Source organism: Chiloscyllium plagiosum, unplaced genomic scaffold (genome assembly GCF_037043375.1).
Source record: "Chiloscyllium plagiosum isolate Xiang-an unplaced genomic scaffold, Cpla_swu_hap1 HiC_scaffold_45, whole genome shotgun sequence".
Taxonomy (NCBI): Eukaryota; Metazoa; Chordata; class Chondrichthyes; order Orectolobiformes; family Hemiscylliidae; genus Chiloscyllium; species Chiloscyllium plagiosum.
The window spans coordinates 86,644,938-86,665,661 of NW_028270183.1; positions in this window are offsets into that span (position 1 = coordinate 86,644,938).

Consider the following 20,724-nt stretch of genomic DNA (forward strand, 5'->3'; position numbering starts at 1 on the left):
CAAGGGTTCTATTCCAGCCTCGGGCGACTATCTGTGTGGGGTTTGTACATTCTCCCTTTGACTGCGCGAGCTTCTAATAGGTGCTCCATTTCTCTCCCACAGCTCACACTGTGTACATTAGGTGGATTGGTCATGCTAAGTTGTCTGTCGTATTCAGGGATTTCTAGGTTAGGTGCATTAGTCAGAAGTAAATCTCAGGGAACGGGCCTGGCAAGGTTACTGTTTGGAAGTTTGGTGTGGACTTGTTGGGCCGAAGGGCCTGTTCCCACACTGCATGAATTCTTTAAAAATGAGGATGGCAATGATGACCGGATAGACGTTTTTTTTTAGCTCACACACATTGCTGTGATGAGGAATAATGAGGGAGAGAGAGCGAGTGTAATAGGCCATTCCTTCTCAGGAAGATTACATTGTCTCCCTCTCTGAGTTGAATCACACAATAATGTCATCCTCTCCCAAACTGGATCATGTGAGGTCTCCTTGTATAATGTCCAAACTATGTCTCCAACACATTTCCTGTTCCATGTCGATGCATCATTGTTGCCATCTCGCACAGAGCCATACCCTTAGCAGAAGATGGTCTTGGTCAATTTGAAAATGTGTTTATATGTCCCTGCGTCATTAAAAAAAAAATAATGTATTTAGAATACCTGCGTTAAAATCAAAGCATTTTTGAAAGAAATACAGATATTGCTGGAAAAGCTCGGCAGGTCTGTCCGTACCCAGATGCCTTTTACATTCTGCAGTTGTACCAGCCTCCACCACTTCCTCTGGCAGCTCATTCCATACGCGCACCACCCTCTGCGTGAAAATGTTCCTCTTACGCCTCTTCAAAATCTTTCCCCTCTCACTTTCATCCAATGCCCTCCAGTTTTGGACGCCCCTAACCCGAGGGAAACCCTAACTACTCACCCTATCCATGATCATTCTGATTTTATAAACCTCGAACGCTGCACGATGTGACTCCAATCAACACGAATAGTTGTGCTTTCAGTCATTCCGGGCATAAATTCTGAAATTCAATTCTCCATCAGATCATAATTCTACAACCAGTTTAATCAGTTTGTTCAGATGTATCATGGGACACTTCTGTGGGATTTACACCGAGATCTTAGTGCCCGGAGGTAGGGACACTCGCACCACTCGGCAATAACCATAAAGCTGTAACATTATTCTCCTGCGTGTTTGTTCATCAGCCTGTTCTGACATGCTGTGACATACCTCTGCAACAGGCAGGACTTGAATCCAGTCCTACTAGTCCAGAGCTAGGAACACGACCACACAAGTTCAGGAATTAAAATCAAATCCAGAGTTCTGGTTCAGAGCTAGGGTCACTTCTCACTACACTACCATACCCAGACTTGGGTCATATTTTAAGTGCCAGCTTTCAGCTCAGTGTGGATTTATTATAATCAGGTTACCATTACGGAACTACACAAACACTTTGTATTGTTAAACAAATGCAAGATATTTGTCTCAACTGTAGGATATTGAGTGCACGTGCTGTGCTATCGAAATTAACTATGAACGTCTTCAATCGCTATTATCTGTAATCTACAATATTAAGAAAAGAAATCCTGCAGTCACAGTCTGCCCAATGAAGGGTCTCGAATAGATTTTTTTTCACGGAACACCACCGACAACGAAAAAGCATAATTTCTGGTGGCAAAACACCGATCACTATTACCCACCTCTAACGTGTGACTGCCCTCTTCCTAAAACAACGAAATGACACCAGGCCGCTGATTACTGTCCAACCTCTCCTCCCCATTGACAGTGTCTGCAATCTGTCCCTCCTTCTCCAAACCACACAAGGCAACCCAAGCTCAGGGTCTTTGAGAAACTCAAGGTCAGAGTGTGCAGGTCTCCTGGAGACGGGGAGGATTTTTAAAGGGGGAGAATGAGGAGGTGGTAATATCACACACTGGGCTGAGGGGTGGCAGATGGAGTTTAGTTTGGATTAATGCGAGGTAATGGATTTGGTAAATCAAACAAGGGCAGGATCTATACAATTAAAAGCAGGGCCTTTGGCAGTGTTGGGGAACAGAAATCCTAGGCCGTCAGGTATAATTCTTTAAATTTTGCATCTCAGGTAGATAGTATGGTTAAGGAGGTGTTTAACACACTTGTCTTCATCGGTCAGACCATTGAGTATTGGAATTGGGACGTTACGTTGAGGTTGTACAGGATATTGATTAGGCCTCTTCTGGAATACTGTGTCCAGTCTGGTCATCCTGCCCACTCATTCCATAGGCACACCACCCTTTGGGTGAAAAAGCTGCCCCTTAGGTCACTTTTAAGTGTTCCCCTCTCACCTTCAACCTGTACCGTCTAGTTTTGGTCTCCCCACCCGTAGAAAATACCTTGATTAGTCACTTTGATATTACTGACTTTGATATTATTAAGCTGGAGAGGATTGGGCATACATTAACCTGGATGTTGTTGGGAATGGAGGGAGTGAGCTATAAGGAGAGGCTGGATGGACTGGGACTCTTTTCAATGGAGAGTATGAGATTAAGGGGTAACTTTACAGAGGTTTATTAAGTAATGAGGGGTACAGGTAAGTCGAAGGGCTGATGTCTTTTCCCTACAGTTGGGGATTCAAAACTGAGGGATATTTTAAGGTGTGAGGAAAAAGACTTACAGAAGTCATGAGAGGTAATTATTTTAGTCAGAATCTGACTTATGTGTGGAATGAACTCCCAGAGCAAGTGGTGAAAGCAGGGACAGTTACAATGTTTGAAGGACGTTTAGATCAGTACATGGATAAGACATCAGTTTGGATGGTGCTGTGAGCAGCTGCCCTCTCCCTCCTCCTCTCTGAATGAATCCCTGTTGGTTTTCACCCTCTGCCAATGCCTGTGCAGTGGCGTGGGGAGGCCAGCAGAGGGTGGCATTGCATTACTTTAAGCATCACAGAGACTGCCAGACCTGCCCAACAGAGACACACAGATACACACACACGGAAATTGTCATGGTGCGGCGTGAAGCTCATCTGGTAACTTAAACTAAACATAAAGAAATGTTCAATTTGCCTCGTAAACTGTTAAAATATGAGGGACAGAGAACACCCAAATTCCACTGCTTACATAATAACATCAATTTATTTTTTAACTTTTCCCGACAGTAAAATTCGAATTATTGTCCAAGGAGCACCGTAGGGCACGGAGGCACAGTGTTTAGCACTGCTGCCTCACAGCGCCAGAGACCCAGGTTCAATTCTCGCCTCAGGAGACTGACTGTGTGGAGTTTGCACATTCTCCCCGTGTCTGCGTGGGTTTCGTCCGGGTGCTCCGGTTTCCTCCCACAGTCCAAAGATGTGCAGGTCAGGTGAATTGGCCATGCTAAATTGCCCGTAGTGTTAGGTAAGGGGTAAATGTAGGGGTATGGGTGGGTTGCGCTTCGGCAGGGCGGTGTGGACTTGTTGGGCCGAAGGGCCTGTTTCCACACTGTAAGTAATCTAACCTAATCTAACTCTGAAAGTGAACATTTTACATCAAGTATTCTGAATTCTGAGACCCCCTTTCTCTTAAACGCTTATTACCCCACTCCAACTCTACAGCGATATACTGTTTCAATAAGACACTTATTAAAATTGCACTCATTTAATTTCAAAATCGCACAGCAGCTGTTGTTTGTGTGTCTTCTTGTGGCCATAGATCTCCCTGGGTCATCTTCTGTGTTTTTACTGCAAATATGTTCCCTATGAAAAGGTACCTTTGATAGAGAGCGTTTCCTAATCTCTTGGATCTGTGTTGACGGCATTTACTCTGTCTGCAATTTTCTAAATGCCTGCATTTTTAATATGCACAACGTCGGATCATCTCATTGGTTCAACTTCCGAAAACCAATACATTCAAACTTGATTTGGTTTTAGTATCCTGTGGCATAATTTAAACTGATTGGTAAAATTCGAATTGTTGTCCAAGGAGCAACCATCTCAGGGATCTATTTCACAGCCAAATGTGACATATTTTCAGTTGTCCTTCACACTCTGGGTCTGCCATGCTCTCATATCACAGGTGCTTGGAAGCTCTCAGTTCAGAACAGCTTTCCCTCTCTCTTAAAGGTACATACACACTTTCGACTTCATGACATTAATACCCTGATAAAAATACAGAAACTTGGAGCCAATCTGGAATTCTCTTCTATATGGTTTGTCAATATTTCGTTCACTCCGTCTGGTGTGCATCCGGATTTTTGTTGCTCCATTGACAGCATGTCATTATTCGACTCTGTCCGTTTGGAATATAGCGGGATTTCACTTGCTCACACTCGTGAGAGTCGCAGAATTTCAGTTATTGCATGGGAACTGTGACGCTATAACAATCTCAATGTTTGTAGATGGCACCAAACCTAGAAGAATTGTGAAGTCTATGGAGGACAGTGTGGAACTCTAACAGTACAATCACACGTTGGTGTAGTGTTCAGGTGTATGGCAGCTGGTGATCAATGCAGAGCAGTGTGAGGTGATGCACTTTGGTAGGAAAGACAATGAAAGACAATATAAAACAGGCCGTACCGTTAAATAGGGGCTGCAGGAGCAGAGAGCGCTGGGTGTATATGAGCATAGATTGTTGAAGATGTCAGGACAAGTGGGGAGAGCAGTAACTGTCACAAATTAGTTTCAGTATCTGAGCTGTTTACAGGAGGAGGTGTAGGAAGGAGTCTCCGTGCTCCCTTCCTGGGAGGTGATGGTGACGATGTGTTGTGAGCCCACCCTCCTGCCCACCGAGACCGTGGGGATTCCATTTGTACCAGCTCGACACAAAAGGGAGATGGCATCAGGGCCACGGCTTCTAAGTTGTGCCGGGGGGAAACGGAGCTGCCAGTGGGTTAAAAGTGAGAATTGCCTTTCACGGAACATTGCTCCTTACTCAGTCGGTGGGACGTGGATGTTTCAGAATCTCCACACGAGGCGTCCCGGTCCTCTCTGGCTCGTACCAGGGTCCTCCCCACATGGCGGGGGGAGGGGGGTGAGGGAACGGATATCGGGCACTCAACCACCCGGATCGGCCTTTTCTGTCCTATTCCAGGCTGTTTCTCCTGGAATGGGAGAAAGGGAGGGAGGGAGGGTGGGAGTGGGTGGTGTTAGTGTCGGTGTAGGTGGGGGACGGGGTCATGGTGAGGTGTCCGGAGGGAGTCAGTCCACAGTGTTGTATGCATGCAGCATTATTATCATAGGGGAGTGGGGTAAAGTGGAGGGAAGGTGGGGGGGGGGGGCGAAGTTGCTGCATGCAGCAGTGAGAGTGGTGGAGCATGAGCTTTGTTCGGGGGTCGGTGCTATAACAGATATACAGTGAGTGTGAGGGAGCAGAGAGAATACGGTGACCCTTATCCTGAAAGAGCGGGGAAGGTTATTGAAGCTTGTCCTGTATTGCTGGGCATTTCTTCAGACCCCAGATACTGCACTGAGGTAGATGGTGAGCTCAGACCATTCTTGGTGGTTCTGGTGGTGTGACCTCCTCTGGAAAGAGAATGGTCTCATTCTGTACTGGCTCATCCACCAGGACCTCCGTGCCCCTGTCGACAAACCGCTGTGAAATTGCCCAGGATCTGCCATGCTCGAGGTAAACTGTGCAGGGCAGCTCTGAACTGAGAAAGCTCAACCGTGTGCCCATTGGCCTTTTAAAGGTGGCACCAGTGCCAAGGATCACGGAATATCCAGGGGCATCCGAGCGATGTTGTGTACCACCCGCAATGATGGGTGGGAGAATCGGGCTGGTATTGAATGAGAGGGACATGATGGTGTGGGCTGGGTAGTTAATGAGTTGAGTCCGATACGATAGCACCAGGAAACTCTCTCAGCCTCGTGCGGACGATCCCTCTGTCACACTCAAGGAAAATCAAACAAAGATAAATTATTTTTAGCATCTGCCCAATGAGTCATAGATTCGTTTGAAAGCAATTCCAGTAACAAAGATGCAGAACAAATGCTCATCTGGCCTCACACCAATATCCTTTATTCCCATCTTTACTGGGAAGACAGGCTCATGTTGCAGAATGTTATCGAAGTATCTACATTTCAGCATTCTGAAACCTGGGAACACATCCTTCCATGGCACTGTCTCTCAGTCTCCCCCTCTCTGTCTATACCCCAAACCCCTCCCATGTGGTGATAATTAAACAGATTTCCCCGCCATCTCTCTCTGGCAGTGATGTTCACTCCCACAGCACCCCCTTGTCATGGTACAATGGAGTGATGGAGCTGTAAATGGGTGGGAGCAGGACATCCTGTCACTTTAAGCATGGGCTGCAAATTTCCCCATACTGCGCAGGGATCTAACACAGTGTTACTGAGGAATGCAGTGGGTTGGTGTACAGAGCTCGACATGCTGGGAGGGTAACTGCTCCTGGTTTACAGATCAATGCACTGGGGTGGGGTACACAGCCCTACATGCTGGGAGGGTAACTGCTCCTGGTTTAAAGATCAATGCACTGGGGTGGTGTACACAGTCCTACATGCTGGGAGGGTAACTGCTCCTGGTTTACAGATTAATTCACGGGTGATCCCTGCACAGGTCGCTGTACTGAACAGTCTATCTGGTTGAGGTTTATACATAATGCAATGATGTGGTCAGTGCAGCTCCCCGTGTTGGACAGATATGTAGCCTGTGCACAGTACATCATGTTGGTGGGGTGGGTAGAGGGGAAAGGTGATGGACAGTTGAAGGAGATCCCGGAACGTTCTGCCCCCAACATTCCAAAACTGACATTTTTGTCAGTAATTCAAAACTTCCCAGTTGTTATTCCAGCTCCAATTATTTTAATAAATCCCTGAATATAGGGACACATTTGAAAATCTCACTGGGTCCCTGATCAAACGGGTCCCTTTGCCTCCAGGCTGATGGATAATGGGTTTGTTTTCCTTCCTCACAGTTAACATAGTGACCATCTACGTCCTGCTTTATAAAGATTGTGGATTGTCTCAATGTGTCAGACGTTACCTGGGGGCCATGGCAGCGGCGGATCTCCTGGTCATTATCCTCGACCTGCTCCTGAGACACATTCCCATTGTTTATTGGGAACAGTTTTATTTCCTGATGGACTCCGTCCCCGTGTGTAATATCCACGCCGTCCTGATTTATGCAGCCACTGACTGCTCTGTCTGGTTCACCGTCACTTTCACCTTTGATCGGTTTGTGGCCATTTGTTGCCAGAAGCTGAAAAGTAAATATTGCAGTGAGAAAACGGCGGCTGTGGTTCTGGGAGCAGTGACTGTGCTGAGCTGTTTAACGAACATTTCCTGGTATTTTATGCTCACGGCTCGGTATCGGCTGTGGAACCTCCCCTGGTTTTGTGAGGTAACAGACGCTGCTTTATCCTCCAGTATCTGGGTCACAATCGAGTTCCTCCACCACATTCTAACCCCGTGTGTCCCATTTCTCCTGATTCTGCTGCTCAATGTTCTCACCGTCAGACACATTGTAGTGACCAGCAGAGCCCGCAGGAGACTCCGCGCTCACACCAATGGGGACGCTCAGTCTGACACTGAAATGAGAAACCGAAAAAAATCCATAATTTTACTGTTTGTGATCTCGGCCAATTTCATCCTGTTATGGTCAATGTTAATGCTGTTTTCTATATGGAGCCGGATGCATTGGATTGGGTATCGGTCTGTGTATCTCGATGGGAATGTGCAGGAATTCGGCTTCATGCTGCAGCTCCTCAGTTGTTGCACAAACACCGCGATTTATGCCGTGACCCAGACTAAGTTCAGGCAGCAGCTGAAGAATGTGCTGAAATATCCCTTCACCCAAATCCATCAATCAATCAAATTCCCTCATTAATCAATCCATCCGGGATTTTCTCATTTCGGTTCAATGTTTCAGCGATGGAGCAGCCTGTCGCTATGGGAACAGATTGAGGGTAGCGCTGGTTTGTCTACCCTTATCCCACAGGGGGGTTACAGGGACACATTTCAATGTTTCTCACAACTCAGGGGCCAGTGAGAAAAGGCACCATCCCACTGACTGTATCCATCACTTCCATTTGTAAACAATAAAAATGTTGATTAAAGCGTGCCGAGCAGCAGAGTGACCGATGTTGTTGTGTGTCTTTGTGTTGGAGAAGCTGAGCTGGAGAGAGACAGACTCAGCCCCAAGTCCTGGTCCTCATGGAAGGGGAGGGCACCGGGCCCTGAGCTCAGGAGCTGGGTTTAACTCCCTCTGCACCCCCCCCCCCCACTCCAACCTGGCCTCCCCATTCCTCTCCCCGACTCTTCCTCCTCAATTCTCTCCCTCTCTTTCTCTTTCTGCACACTCAGTCTTTCTCACCACCTCTCCCTTTCACTCTCTCTGGTCCCCTCTCAGAGACCGCCCCAACCCCGGATTCTCCACCTGCCTCCACTATTCTTTCTGCCGCACTCTCCCCCTCTCTCTCTCACTCCCCCAACATGAGTTTCTCCACCTGCCTCCATTCTTTTCTCTCCCCCTCACCCTCACTCTCTCTCTCTCCTGCCGTCTCTCTCTCCCTCCCGCAATGTCGTCTCTACCCCATTTTCCCCACCTCCCACTTCCGACATCTCTCGATCATCTCACCCCCACCCCCACACGCAGCCTCACCACCAACCCCCAGCCTCTGGGTCAGAGGGAGAGGGAAGGACTAGGGAGACAGAGTGTGTCAGAGAGAGAGGAAAGGCAGGATAGGAGGGAGAGAGATTTAGTCAGAGAGAAACGGAGGGAGGTGGGGAGAGAGAGAGACCAAGGTAGGGGGATCGAGAGTGGGAGAAGATGGAGAGAGCCAAGGAGCAGGGAGAGACAGACGATGAGAGAGAGAAAAGGGAGAGATAAGGTGAGGGAGGGAGAGAGAGAAATAGGGGAGGACATAATGAGAGAGGGGTCAGAGAGAGGGGGACAGAGAGAGGGGGACAGAGAGATGGCGACAGAGAGAGAGGGAGACAGAGAGAGGGGGGGACAGAGAGAGAGGGGGACAGAGAGAGGGGCGCAGAGAGAGGGCGACAGAGAGAGGGGGACAGAGAGAGGGAGACAGAGAGAGGGGGACAGAGAGAGAGGGAGACAGAAAGAGAGGGGGACAGAGAGAGGGAAGATAGAGTCTGGCGAAGATAGAGGGGGACAGAGAGAGAGAGGGGGACAGAGAGAGACGGGGACAGAGGGAGGGAGACAGAGGGGGTCAGGGAGAGGGGGACAGAGAGAGGGGGATATAGAGGGGGACAGAGAGAGGGGGACAGAGAGTGGGGGGCATGGAGAGAGGGGGACAGAGAGGGGCAGAGAGCGGGGGAGAGATAGAGGGGTCAAAGAAAGGGGGTCAGAGAGAGGGGGAAAGAGAGGGGGGACAGAGAGAGGGGGAGAGAGAGGGGGGACAGAGAGAGAGGGACAGAGAGATGGTGACAGAGAGACGGTAACAGAGACACGGTGACAGAGACACGGTGACAGAGAGAGGGGCACAGAGAGTGGGGGAGATAGAGGGGGTCAGAGAGAGGAGGACAGAGAGTGGGGGACAGAGAGTGGGGTACAGAGTGGGGGAGAGAGGGGGGTTCAGAGAGAGGGGAACAGAGCGTGGGGGGATAGAGAGGGTGGGGGACAGAGAGAGAGGGAGAGATAGAGGGGACAGAGAGAGGGGGACAGAGAGAGGAGGCAGACAGAGGGGGCAGAGAGAAAAGGGGACAGAGGGAGTAGGCAGAGAGACGGAGCAGAGAGTGAAGGGGACAGAGAGAGGGGGACAGTGACAGGGGGGCAGAGAGAGAGGGAGAGATAGAGGGGACGGAGAGAGGGGGACAGAGAGAGGGGGGACAGAGAGCGAGGGGGACAGAGAGAGGGGGACAGAGAGTGGGGGAGATAGAGGGGGTCAGAGAGAGGAGGACAGAGAGTGGGGGACAGAGAGTGGGGTACAGAGTGGGGGAGAGAGGGGGGTTCAGAGAGAGGGGAACAGAGCGTGGGGGGATGGAGAGGGTGGGGGACAGAGAGAGAGGGAGAGATAGAGGGGACAGAGAGAGGGGGACAGAGAGAGGAGGCAGAGAGAGGGGGCAGAGAGAAAAGGGGACAGAGGGAGTAGGCAGAGAGACGGGGCAGAGAGTGAAGGGGACAGAGAGAGGGGGACAGTGACAGGGGGGCAGAGAGAGAGGGAGAGATAGAGGGGACGGAGAGAGGGGGACAGAGAGATGGGGGACAGAGAGAGAGGGGGACAGAGAGAGGGGGACAGAGAGAGAGAGAGGGAAAGATTGAGGGTACAGAGAGAGGGGGACAGTGAGAGGAGGCAGAGAGAGGGGGCAGAGAGAGGGGGCAGAGGGAGAAGGGGACAGAGAGAGGGGGACTGTGAGAGGGGGACAGAGAGAGAGGCGGGTGGAAGAGAGAGGGCAACAGAGAGAGGGTCAGAGAGCGGGGGAGAGAGAGAGAGGACACAGAGAGAGGGGACAGAAAGAGAGGGGACAGAGAGAGAGGGGACAGAGAGAGAGGTTGACAGAAATGTGGGGGAGAGAGAGTGGGGGACACAGAGGGGTACAGAGTGGGGGGAGAGAGGGGGTCAGAGAGAGGGGGACAAAGAGTGTGGGGATGGAGAGAGTGTGGGACAGAGAGAGAGAGGGTGACAGAGAAAGGAGGACAGAGAGGGGGGGCAGAGAGAGCGCAGAGAGAGAGGGGGCAGAGAGAGGGCGACAGAGAGGGGATCAGAGAGCGGGGGACAGAGAGAGGGGGCAGAGAGAGAGGGGGCAGAGGGAGAGGGGGCAGAGAGGGAGGGGCAGAGAGAGCGGGGGACAGAGAGGAGGGCAGAGAGAGAGGGAGAGATAGAGAGGACAAAGAGAGGGGGACAGAGAGAGGAGGCAGAGAGAGGGGGCAGAGAGAGAAGGGGACAGAGAGAGGGGTACAGCGAGAGGAGGGCAGAGAGAGAGGGGGACAGTGAGAGGGCGACAGAGAGAGAGGAGGACAGAGAGAGAGGGGGGCAGAGAGAGGGCGACAGAGAGAGGGGGGCAGAGAGACGGCGACAGAGAGAGGGGGACAGAGAGCGGGGGAGAGATAGAGGGGACAAAGAGAGGGGGACAGAGAGAGGGGTAAAGAGTGAGGGGATACAGAGAGAGGGGGACAGAGAGAGGGGGACAGATATTGGACGTTGGAGAGAGTGGGGGTCAAAGAGAGGGTGACAGAGAGAGAGGGAGCAGAAAGACGGTGACAGAGAGGGGGTCAGAGAGCGGGGGAGAAAGAGGGGGGACTGAGAGAGAGAGGGGACAGAGAGAGGGTGACAGAGAGAGAGGGGGACAGAGATCGAGGGGGACAGAGATAGAGGGGGACAGAGAGAGGGGTGACAGAGAGTGTGGTGACAGAGAGAGAGGGGGACAGTGAGGGGGCACAGAGAGAGGCTGGTGGGAGAGAGTGTGGGTCAGAGAGAGGGCGACAGAGACAGGGGACAGAGAATGTGGGAGATAGAGGGGGTCAGAGAGAGATGGGGTCAGAGAGAGAAGGGGACAGAAAGAGGCGACAGAGAGAGGGGCACAGAGTGTGGGGGAGGTAGCGGGGACAGAGAGAGGGGGACAGAGAGAGGGGGAGATAGAGGGGACAGAGAGAGTGGGACAGAGAGTGGGGGACAGAGAGGGGTACAGAGTGGGGGAGAGAGGGGGTCAGAGAGAGGAGGACAGAGAGTGGGGGATGGAGAGAGTGGGGGACAGAGAGAGAGGGGGACAGAGAGTGGGGGACAGAGAGGGGTACAGAGTTGGGGGAGAGAGGGGGTCAGAGAGAGGTGGACATAGAGTGTGGGAATGGAGAGAGTGGGGGACAGAGAGAGAGAGAGGCGGACAGAGAGAGAGGGGGGCAGAGAGGGGGGCAGAGAGAGGGTGACAGAGAGGGGGCAGAGACCGGGGGAGAGAGATAGGGGACAGAGAGAGGGGGACAGAGAGAGGGGGAGATAGAGGGGTCAGAGAGAGGGGGAAAGAGAGTGGAGGACAGAGAGGGGTACAGAGTGGGGGAGAGAGGGGGTCAGAGAGAGGAGGACAGAGAGTGGGGGATGGAGAGAGTGGGGGACAGAGAGAGAGGGGGACAGAGAGTGGGGCAGAGAGAGGGTGGCAGAGAGCGGGGGAGAGAGATAGGGGACAGAGAGAGGGGGTCAGAGAGGGGGGGGAACAGAGAGCGCGGGACAGAGAGAGAGGGGGACAAGAGGGGGGATCGAGAGAGGCGGGTGGGAGAGAGAAGGGGACAGAGAGAGGGCGACAGACAGAGGGGAACAGAGAGTGTGGGTCAGAGAGAGGGCGACAGAGAGGGGGGACAGAGAGAGGGGACAGAGAGAGAGGGGACAGAGGGAGAGGGGTTCAGAGAGAGAAGGGGACAGAGAGAGGGGACAGAGAGTGGGGGGTAGAGAGAGAGGGGTTCAGAGAGAGAGGGCGACAGAGAGAGGGGGACAGAGAGAGAGGGAGACAGAGAGAGGGGGACAGAGAGAGGGGGGCAGAGAGAGAGGAGGAAAGAGAGAGAAGGGATCCGAGAGAGGGGGACAGAGAGAGGGGGGACAGAGAGAAGGGGGACAGAGAGAAGGGGGACAGAGTGAAGGGGGAAAGAGAGAGGGAGACAGAGAGAGGGAGACAGAGAGAGGGGAACAGAGAGAGGGTCAGAGAGCAGGGGAGAAAGAGAGGGGACAGAGAGAGGAGGACAGAGAGAGACGGGCTCAGAGATAAAGGGGGACAGAGAGAGAGGGGGCAGAGAGAGAGGGGGCAGAGAGAGGCGGATAGAGAGAGGAGGGCAGAGAGAGGGGGGACAGAGAGAGGAGGACAGAGAGAGAGGGGGACAGAGAGAGAGGGGGACAGAGAGAGAGGGGGACAGAGAGAGGGCGACAGAGTGGTGACAGAGTGAGAGGGGGACAGTGAGGGGGTACAGGGAGAGGCGGGTGGGAGAGAGTGGGGGTCAGAGAGAGGGCGATAGAGAGGAGGGGACGGAGAGTTGTGGAGATAGAGCGGGTCAGAGAGAGAGGGGGTCAGAGAGAGAAGGGGCAGGAAGTGGCTACAGAGAGAGGGGGACCGAGAGAGAGCGAAAAAGAGAGGGGAAGAGAGAGAGGGGGAAGAGAGAGGGGGCAGAGAGAGAGGGGGACAGAGAGAAGGGGACAGAGAGAAGGGGACAGAGAGAGAGGCGGGTGGAAGAGAGAGGGTGAGAGAGAGGGGGCAGAGAGCGGGGGAGAGAGATAGGGGACAGAGAGATGGGGGGTGGAGCGAGGGTGGACAGAGAGAGAGGGGGACAGAGAGAGAGGGGGACAGAGAGGGGGCAGAAAGAGAGGGAGCAGAGTGAGGGCGACAGAGAGTGGGAGACAGAGAGGGAGCGGGGGAGATATAGAGGGGACAAAGAGAGGAGGACAGAGAGAGGGGAAAGAGAGAGGGGAGACAGAGAGAGAGGGGGCAGAGAAAGGGGTATTGTGAGAGAGGAGGACAGAGAGAAGGGGGAAAGAGAGACGGTGACAGAGACACGGTGACAGAGAGAGGGGGCAGAGAGAGGGAGATAGAGAGAGGGAGACAGAGAGAGGGAGACAGAGTGGGGGAGAGAAAGTGGGGGAGAGAGAAGGGGACAGAGTGTGGGGGGATGGAGAGAGTGGGGGACAGAGAGAGGGGTCAGAAAGAGAGGGGGCAGAAAGAGTGCGACAGAGAGGGGGTCAGAGAACGGGGGAGAGAGAGAGGGAACAGAGAGAGGAGGGCAGAGAGAGAGTGGCTCAGAGATAGAGAGGGACAGAGAGAGAGGGGGACAGAGAGAGAGGTGAAAGAGAGTGGGGTGACAGAGAGAGAGGGGGACAGTGAGGGGGTACAGAGAGAGGCGGGTGGGAGAGAGTGGGGGTCAGAGAGAGGGCGACAGAGAGAGAGGGCAGAGTGGGGGAGATAGAGGTGGTCAGAGAGAGGGGATCAGAGAGAGGGAGAGAGAGAGGGGACAGAGAGGGGGTCAGAGAGTGGGGGACAGAAAGTGGTACAGAGTGGGGGGAGAGAGGAGGTCAGAGAGAGGGCGACAGCGAGAGGAGGGCAGAGAGGGGGGACAGAGAGTGGGGTAGATAGAGGTGGGCAGAGAGAGGGATCAGAGAGAGGGAGAGAGAAAGAGGGGACAGAGAGAGGGGGACAGAGAGTGGGGGAAAGAGAGAAGAGGGGGACAGAGAGTGAGTTGGTCAGAGAGAGGTCGACAGAGGGAGGGGACAGAGAGAGGGGGACAGAGAGTGGGGAACAGAGAGGGGTACAGAGTGGGGGAGAGAGGGGGTCAGAGAGAGGGGGCAGAGAGAGGAGGACAGAGAGAGAGGGGGCAGAGAGTGGGGGACAGAGAGGGGTACAGAGTCGGGGGAGAGCGGGGGTCAGAGAGAGGGCGACAGAGAGAGGAGGACAGAGAGAAGAGGGGGACAGAGAGTGAGTTGGTCAGAGAGAGGTCGACAGAGAGAGGGGACAGAGAGAGTGGGACAGAGAGTGGGCATCAGAGAGGGGTACAGAGTGGGGGAGAGAGGGGGTCAGAGAGAGAGAGGGCAGAGAGAGGAGGACAAAGAGAGAGGGGGACAGAGAGTGAGGGGGCCAGAGAGAGAGGGACAGAGAGAGGGGGACAGAGAGTGAGGGGGACAGAGAGAGAGGGACAGAGAGAGAGGGGGACAGAGAGTGAGGGGGACAGAGAGAGAGGTGGCAGAAAGAGGGCGACAGAGAGAGGGGGACAGAGAGATAGGGGAAAGAGAGAGAGGGAACAGAGAGATAGGGGGACAGAGAGAGAGGGGTACAGAGAGAGAGGGGCAGACAGAGAGGGTGTCAGGGAGAGAGGGCGACAGAGGGGGGGGCAGAGAGAGAGGGGGACAGATAGAGAGTGGACACAGAGAGGGGAAAAAGAGAGAGAGGGGGACAGAGAGAAAGGGGAAAGAGAGAGAGGGGACAGAGAGAGATAGGGGACAGAGAGAGGGGTACAGAGAGAGAGGGGCAGAGAGAGAGGGTGTCAGGGAGAGAGGGCGACAGAGAGAAGGGGCAGAGAGAGAGGGGGACAGATAGAGAGGGGACAGAGAGAGGGGGACAGAGAGGGGGGGACAGAGAGAGGGGGGACAGAGAGAGGGGGGACAGAGAGAGAGGAGGGAGAGTGAGAAGGGGTTAGAGAGAGGGGGACAGAGATGGGGGTCAGAGAGAAGGGGATATAAAGTGGGGTGACAGAGAGAAGAGGTCAGAGAGAGGGGGGACAGAGAGAGGGGGACAGAGAGAGGGGGACAGAGAGAGGGGGGACAGAGAGAAGGGGTCAGAGAGAAGGGGGACAAAGAGAGGGGGGACAGAGAGAGGGGGGACAGAGAGAAGGGGTGCGAGAGAGGGGGACAGAGAGAGGGAGACAGAGAGAGGGGGTCAGAGAGAGGGGGGACAGAGAGAGGGGGACAGAGAGTGGGTGCACAGAGAGAGTGGGGACAGAGAGAGGGGGGACAGAGAGTGGGGGGACAGAGAGAGTTGGGACAGAGAGAGGGGGGACAGAGAGAAGGGGTCAGAGAGAGGGAGGACAGAGAGAGGGGGTCAAAGAGAGGGGGGACAGAGAGTGGGGGAACAGAGAGAGGGGACAGAGAGAGGGGGGACAGAGAGAAGGGGTCAGAGAGAGGGGGGACAGAGAGAGGGGGACAGAGAGAGGGGGGACAGAGAGAAGGGGTCAGAGAGAGGGTGACAGAGAGAGGGGGACAGAGAGAGGGGGATAAAGAGAGGGGGAACAGAGAGGGGGGAAAGAGAGGAGAGGGACAGAGAGAGGTTGACAAAGAGATGGGTACAGAGTGGGGGAGAGAGAGGGAGTCAGAGAGAGGGGGACAGAGAGTGGGGGGATGGAGAGAGTGGGGGACAGAGAGAGAGAGGGCGACAGAGAGAGATGGGGCAGAGAGAGAGGGGGCAGAGAGGGGGCGACAGAGAGGGTATCAGAGAGGGGAGGAGAGAGAGAGTGGACAGAGAGAGGAGGACAGAGAGAGGGCGACAGAGAGGGGGCAGAGTGAGAGGGGGCAGAGTGAGAGGGGGCAGAGAGAGGGCGACAGAGAGAGGGGGAGAGAGAGAAGGGACAGAGAGAGAGGGGGACAGAGAGAGCGGGGGGCCGAGAGAGAGGGGGGAAGAGAGAGGGGCAAAGAGAGAGAGGGGACAGAGAGAGAGGGGGACAGAGAGAGAGGAGGACAGAGAGAGGGGGGACTGAGAGACGGGGAAAGAGAGAGAGGGGGCCAGAGAGAGAGAGATGGGGACAGAGAGGGGGGCAGAGAGCGGGGGTGAGAGAGAGGGGACAAAGAAAGGAGGACAGAGAGAGGGGGACAGAGAGGGCGCAGAGAGTGAGGGGGCAGAGAGAGGGCGACAGAGAGAGGGTCAGAGAGCGGGGGAGAGAGAGTGAGGGGGCAGAGAGAGAGGGGGCAGGGGGGTGACAGAGAGAGAGGGGGGCAGAGAGAGACGTGGGCAGAGAGAGAAGAGGGCAGAGAGAGGGGGGCTGAGAGAGGGGGACAGAGAGGACGGCAGAGAGAGAGGGGGACAGAGAGAGGGCGACAGAGAGAGTGGTGACAGAGAGAGAGGGGGACAGTGAGGGGGTACAGAGAGAGGCGGGTGGGAGAGAGTGGGGGTCAGAGAGAGAGCGAGAGAGAGGGGGGACAGATAGTGGGGGAGATAGAGGGGGGTCAGAGAGAGAGGGGGTCAGAAAGTGAGGCGAGCAGAAAGAGGCGACAGAGAGAGGGGGACAGAAAGAGGGGAGGACAGAGAGAGAGGGGGGCAGAAAGAGGGCGACAGAGAGAGGAGGACAGAGAGAGAAAGGGACAGAGAGAGAGGGGGACAGAGAGAGAGGGGGACAGAGACAGGGGGACAGAGACAGGGGGGCAGAGAGAGAGTGTGGGATAGAGAGAGAGGCGGACAAAGTGAGACGATAGAGACAGGCGGGTGGGAGAGATGGGGGGCAGAGAGAGGGCGACAGAGAAAGGGGGCAGACAGCAGGGGAGAGAGAGGTGGGTGGGAGAGAGATAGGGTCAGAACGAGGGGGACGGAGAGAGCAACAGAGAGAGAGGGGGCAGAGAGCGGGGGAGAGAGAGAGGCGGTTGGGAGAGAGAGGGGGTCAGAGAGAGGGCGACAGACAGAGGAAGACAGAGAGTGCTGGTCAGAGAGAGGGCGACAGAGAGAGGGGGTCAGAGAGAGGGGGAACAGAGAGAGGAAGACAGAGAGAAGGGTGACAGAGAGAGGGGGACAGAGAGAGGGGGCAGAGAGAGGGGTACAGAGTGGGGGAGAGAGAGGGGGACAGGGAGGGGGCAGAGAGAGAGTGAGAGATAGAGGGGACAGAGAGAGGGGGCAGAGAGGGGGGCAGAGATAGAGGGAGAGATATAGGGGACGCAGAGAGGGGGAGAGAGAGGGGGGCAGAGAGAGAGGGAGCGATAGATGGGACAGAGAGAGGGGGACAGAGAGAGGGGGACAGAGAGAGAGGCGGGTGGAAGAGAGAGAGGGCGACAGAGAGGGTGTCAGAGAGCGGGGGAGAGAGATAGGGGACAGAGAGAGGAGGGCAGAGAGAGGAGGACAGAGAGGGGGGACAGAGAGAGGGGGGCAGAGAGAGAGGGGGACAGACATAAAGGGGGACAGAGACAGAGGCGGACAGAGAGAGGGGGAGAGAGAGGGGACAGAGAGAGGGGACAGAGAGTGGGGGACAGAGAGGGGTACAGAGTGGGGGGAGAGAGGGGGTCAGAGAGAGGGGGACAGAGAGTGGGGGACAGAGAGTGGGGTAGATAGAGGTGGGCAGAGAGAGGGATCAGAGAGAGGGAGAGAGAAAGAGGGGACAGAGAGAGGGGGACAGAGAGTGGGGGAAAGAGAGAAGAGGGGGACAGAGAGTGAGTTGGTCAGAGAGAGGTCGACAGAGGGAGGGGACAGAGAGAGGGGGACAGAGAGTGGGGAACAGAGAGGGGTACAGAGTGGGGGAGAGAGGGGGTCAGAGAGAGGGGGCAGAGAGCGGGGGAGAGAGATAGGGGACAGAGAGAGGAGGGCAGAGAGAGGAGGACAGAGAGGGGGGACAGAGAGAGGGGGGGTGGAGAGAGGGGGGACAGAGAGAGGAGGACAGAGAGGGGGGACAGAGAGAGGGGGGATGGAGAGAGGGGGACAGAGAGAATGGGACAGAAAGAGAGGGGGCAGAGAGAGAGGGCGACAGAGAGGAGGACAGAGAACGGGGAAGAGAGAGAGGGGACAGAGAGAGGAGGGCAGAGAGAGAGGGGGACAGACATAAAGGGGGACAGAGACAGAGGCGGACAGAGAGAGGGGGAGAGAGAGGGGACAGAGAGAGGGGACAGAGAGTGGGGGACAGAGAGGGTTACAGAGAGTGGGGTAGATAGAGGTGGGCAGAGAGAGGGGGACAGAGAGTGAGGGGGACAGAGAGAGAGGCGGCAGAAAGAGGGCGACAAATAGAGGGGGACAGAGAGAGAAGGACAGAGAGAGCGAGGGTCAGAGAGAGAGGGACAGAGAGAGAGGGGACAGAGAGAGGGCGACAGAGGGGGGGCAGAGAGATAGGGGGACAGAGAGAGAGGGGTACAGAGAGAGAGGGGCAGAGAGAGAGGGGGGATGGACAGAGTGGGGGACTGAGAGAGAGAGGGCGACAGAGAGAGAGGGGTGCAGAGAGAGAGGGGGACAGAGAGCGGGGCAGAGAGTGGGGGCAGAGAGAGAAGGGGCAGAGAGAGGGCTACAGAGAGGGTGTCAGAGCGTGGAGGAGAGAGAGAGGGGACAGAGAGTGGAGGACAGAGAGAGGCGGACAGAGAGGGGGCAGAGAGAGAGGGGGCAGAGAGAGGGGGCAGAGAGAGAGGGGTCAGGGAGAGAGGGCGACAGAGAGAGGGGACAGAGAGGGGGGCAGAGAGAGGGGGACAGAGAGAAGGGGTCAGAGAGAGGGGGACACAGAGAGGGGGTCAGAGAGAGGGGGGGCAGAGAGAGGAGGACAGAGAGAGGGGGGACAGAGAGGGGGGGGCAGAGAGAGGGCGGACAGAGAGAGGTGGACAGAGAGAGGGGGGACAGAGAGAGGGGGGGCAGAGAGAAGGGGTCAGAGAGAGGGGGGACAGTGAGATGGGGACAGAGAGAGGGGGGACAAAGAGAGGGGGAACAGAGAGGGGGGGCAGAGAGAAGGGGGACAGAGAGAAGGGGGACAAAGAGAGGGAGACAGAGAGATGGGTACAGAGTGGGTGAGAGAGAGAGGGGGTCAGAGAGAGGGGGACAGAAATTGGGGGGAAGGACAGAGTGGGCGACAGAGAGAGAAAGGGCGACAGAGAGAAAGGGGTGCAGAGAGAGAGGTGGACAGAGAGAGGGGCAGAGAGAGGGCGACAGAGAGGGTGTCAGAGAGCGGGGGAGAGAGAGAAGGGACAGAGAGAGAGGGGGACAGAGAGAGCGGGGGAAGAGAGAGGGGGATGCAGAGAGGGGGGACAGAGAGAGTGGAACAGAAAGAGAGGGGGCAGAGAGAGGGGACAGAGGGAGAGGGGGACAGAGAGAGGGGACAGAGAGAGAGCGGGCAGAGAGAGAGTGGGCAGAGAGAGTGGGGGACAGAGAGAGAGGGGGGCTGAGAGAGAGGAGGGCAGAGAGAGGGGCAGAGAGAGAGAGGGTCAGGGAGAGGAGGGCAGAGAGAGAGGGGGACAGAGAGAGAGGGGACAGAGAGAGAGGGGGACAGAGAGGGGGCGACAGAGACAGTGGTGACAGAGAGAGAGGGGGGCAGTGAGGGGGTACAGATATTGGGGGTGATAGAGGGAGTCAGAGATAGAGGGGTACAGAGAGGGGGAGGCAGAAAGACTCGACAGAGAGAGGGCGACAGAGAGTGAGGGGAACAGAGAGAGAAGGGGACAGAGAGAGAAGGGGACAGAGAGAGAAGGGGACAGAGAGAGAGGAGGACAGAAAGAGGGGACAGAGACAGAGGGGCAGAGAGAGAGGGCCAGAGAGAGAGGGGGGTCAGAGAGTGGGGAAAATAGAGGGGGAGAGTGAGAGAGGCGACAGAGAGAGAGTGGCAGAGAGAGTGGGGGACAGAGAGAGAGGGGTCTGAGAGAGAGGAGGGCAGAGAGAGAGGGGGCAGAGAGACGGGGTCAGGGAGAGGGAGACAGAGAGAGGGGACAGAGAGAGGAGGGCAGAGAGAAAGGTGGACAGAAAGAGGGCGACAGAGAGGGTGGTGACAGAGAGAGGGGGGTACAGTGAGGGGGTACAGAGAGAGGTGGGTGGGAGAGAGTGGTGTTCAGAGAGAGGGCGACAGAGAGGGGGGAACAGAGATTGGGGGAGATAGCGGGGGTCAGAGAGAGAGGGGTACAGAGAGAGAGGGGGCAGAAAGAGTCGACAGAGAGAGGGCGACAGAGAGAGGGAGGGGGGAACAGAGAGAGAAGGGAAAGGGAGAGAGAGGGACAGAAAGAGGGGGACAGAGACAGAGGGGCAGAGAGAGAATACCAGAGAGAGAGGGAGGGACAGAGAGTGGGGGAGATAGAGAGGGAGAGAGAGAGGGGGGACAGAGAGAGAGGGGGACAGAGAGAGAGGGGGACAGAGAGAGAGGGGCAGAGAGAGAGATGGGGGCAGACAGAGGGGGATAGAGTGAGGGGGGCACAGAGAGCAGGATACAGAGAGAGGGGGACTGAGAGAGGGGAACCCAGAGTGAGGGGGCCAGAGTGAGAGGGGAAAGAGAGAAGGGGGGCAGAGAGAGGGCGACAGAGAGAGGGGCACAGAGAGTGGGGGAGATAGAGGGGGTCAGAGAGAGGAGGACAGAGAGTGGGGGACAGAGAGAAGGGTACAGAATGGGGGAGAGGTGGGGGTTCAGAGAGAGGGGGACAGATCGTGGGGGGATGGAGATGGTGGGGGACAGAGAGAGCGGGGGACACAGA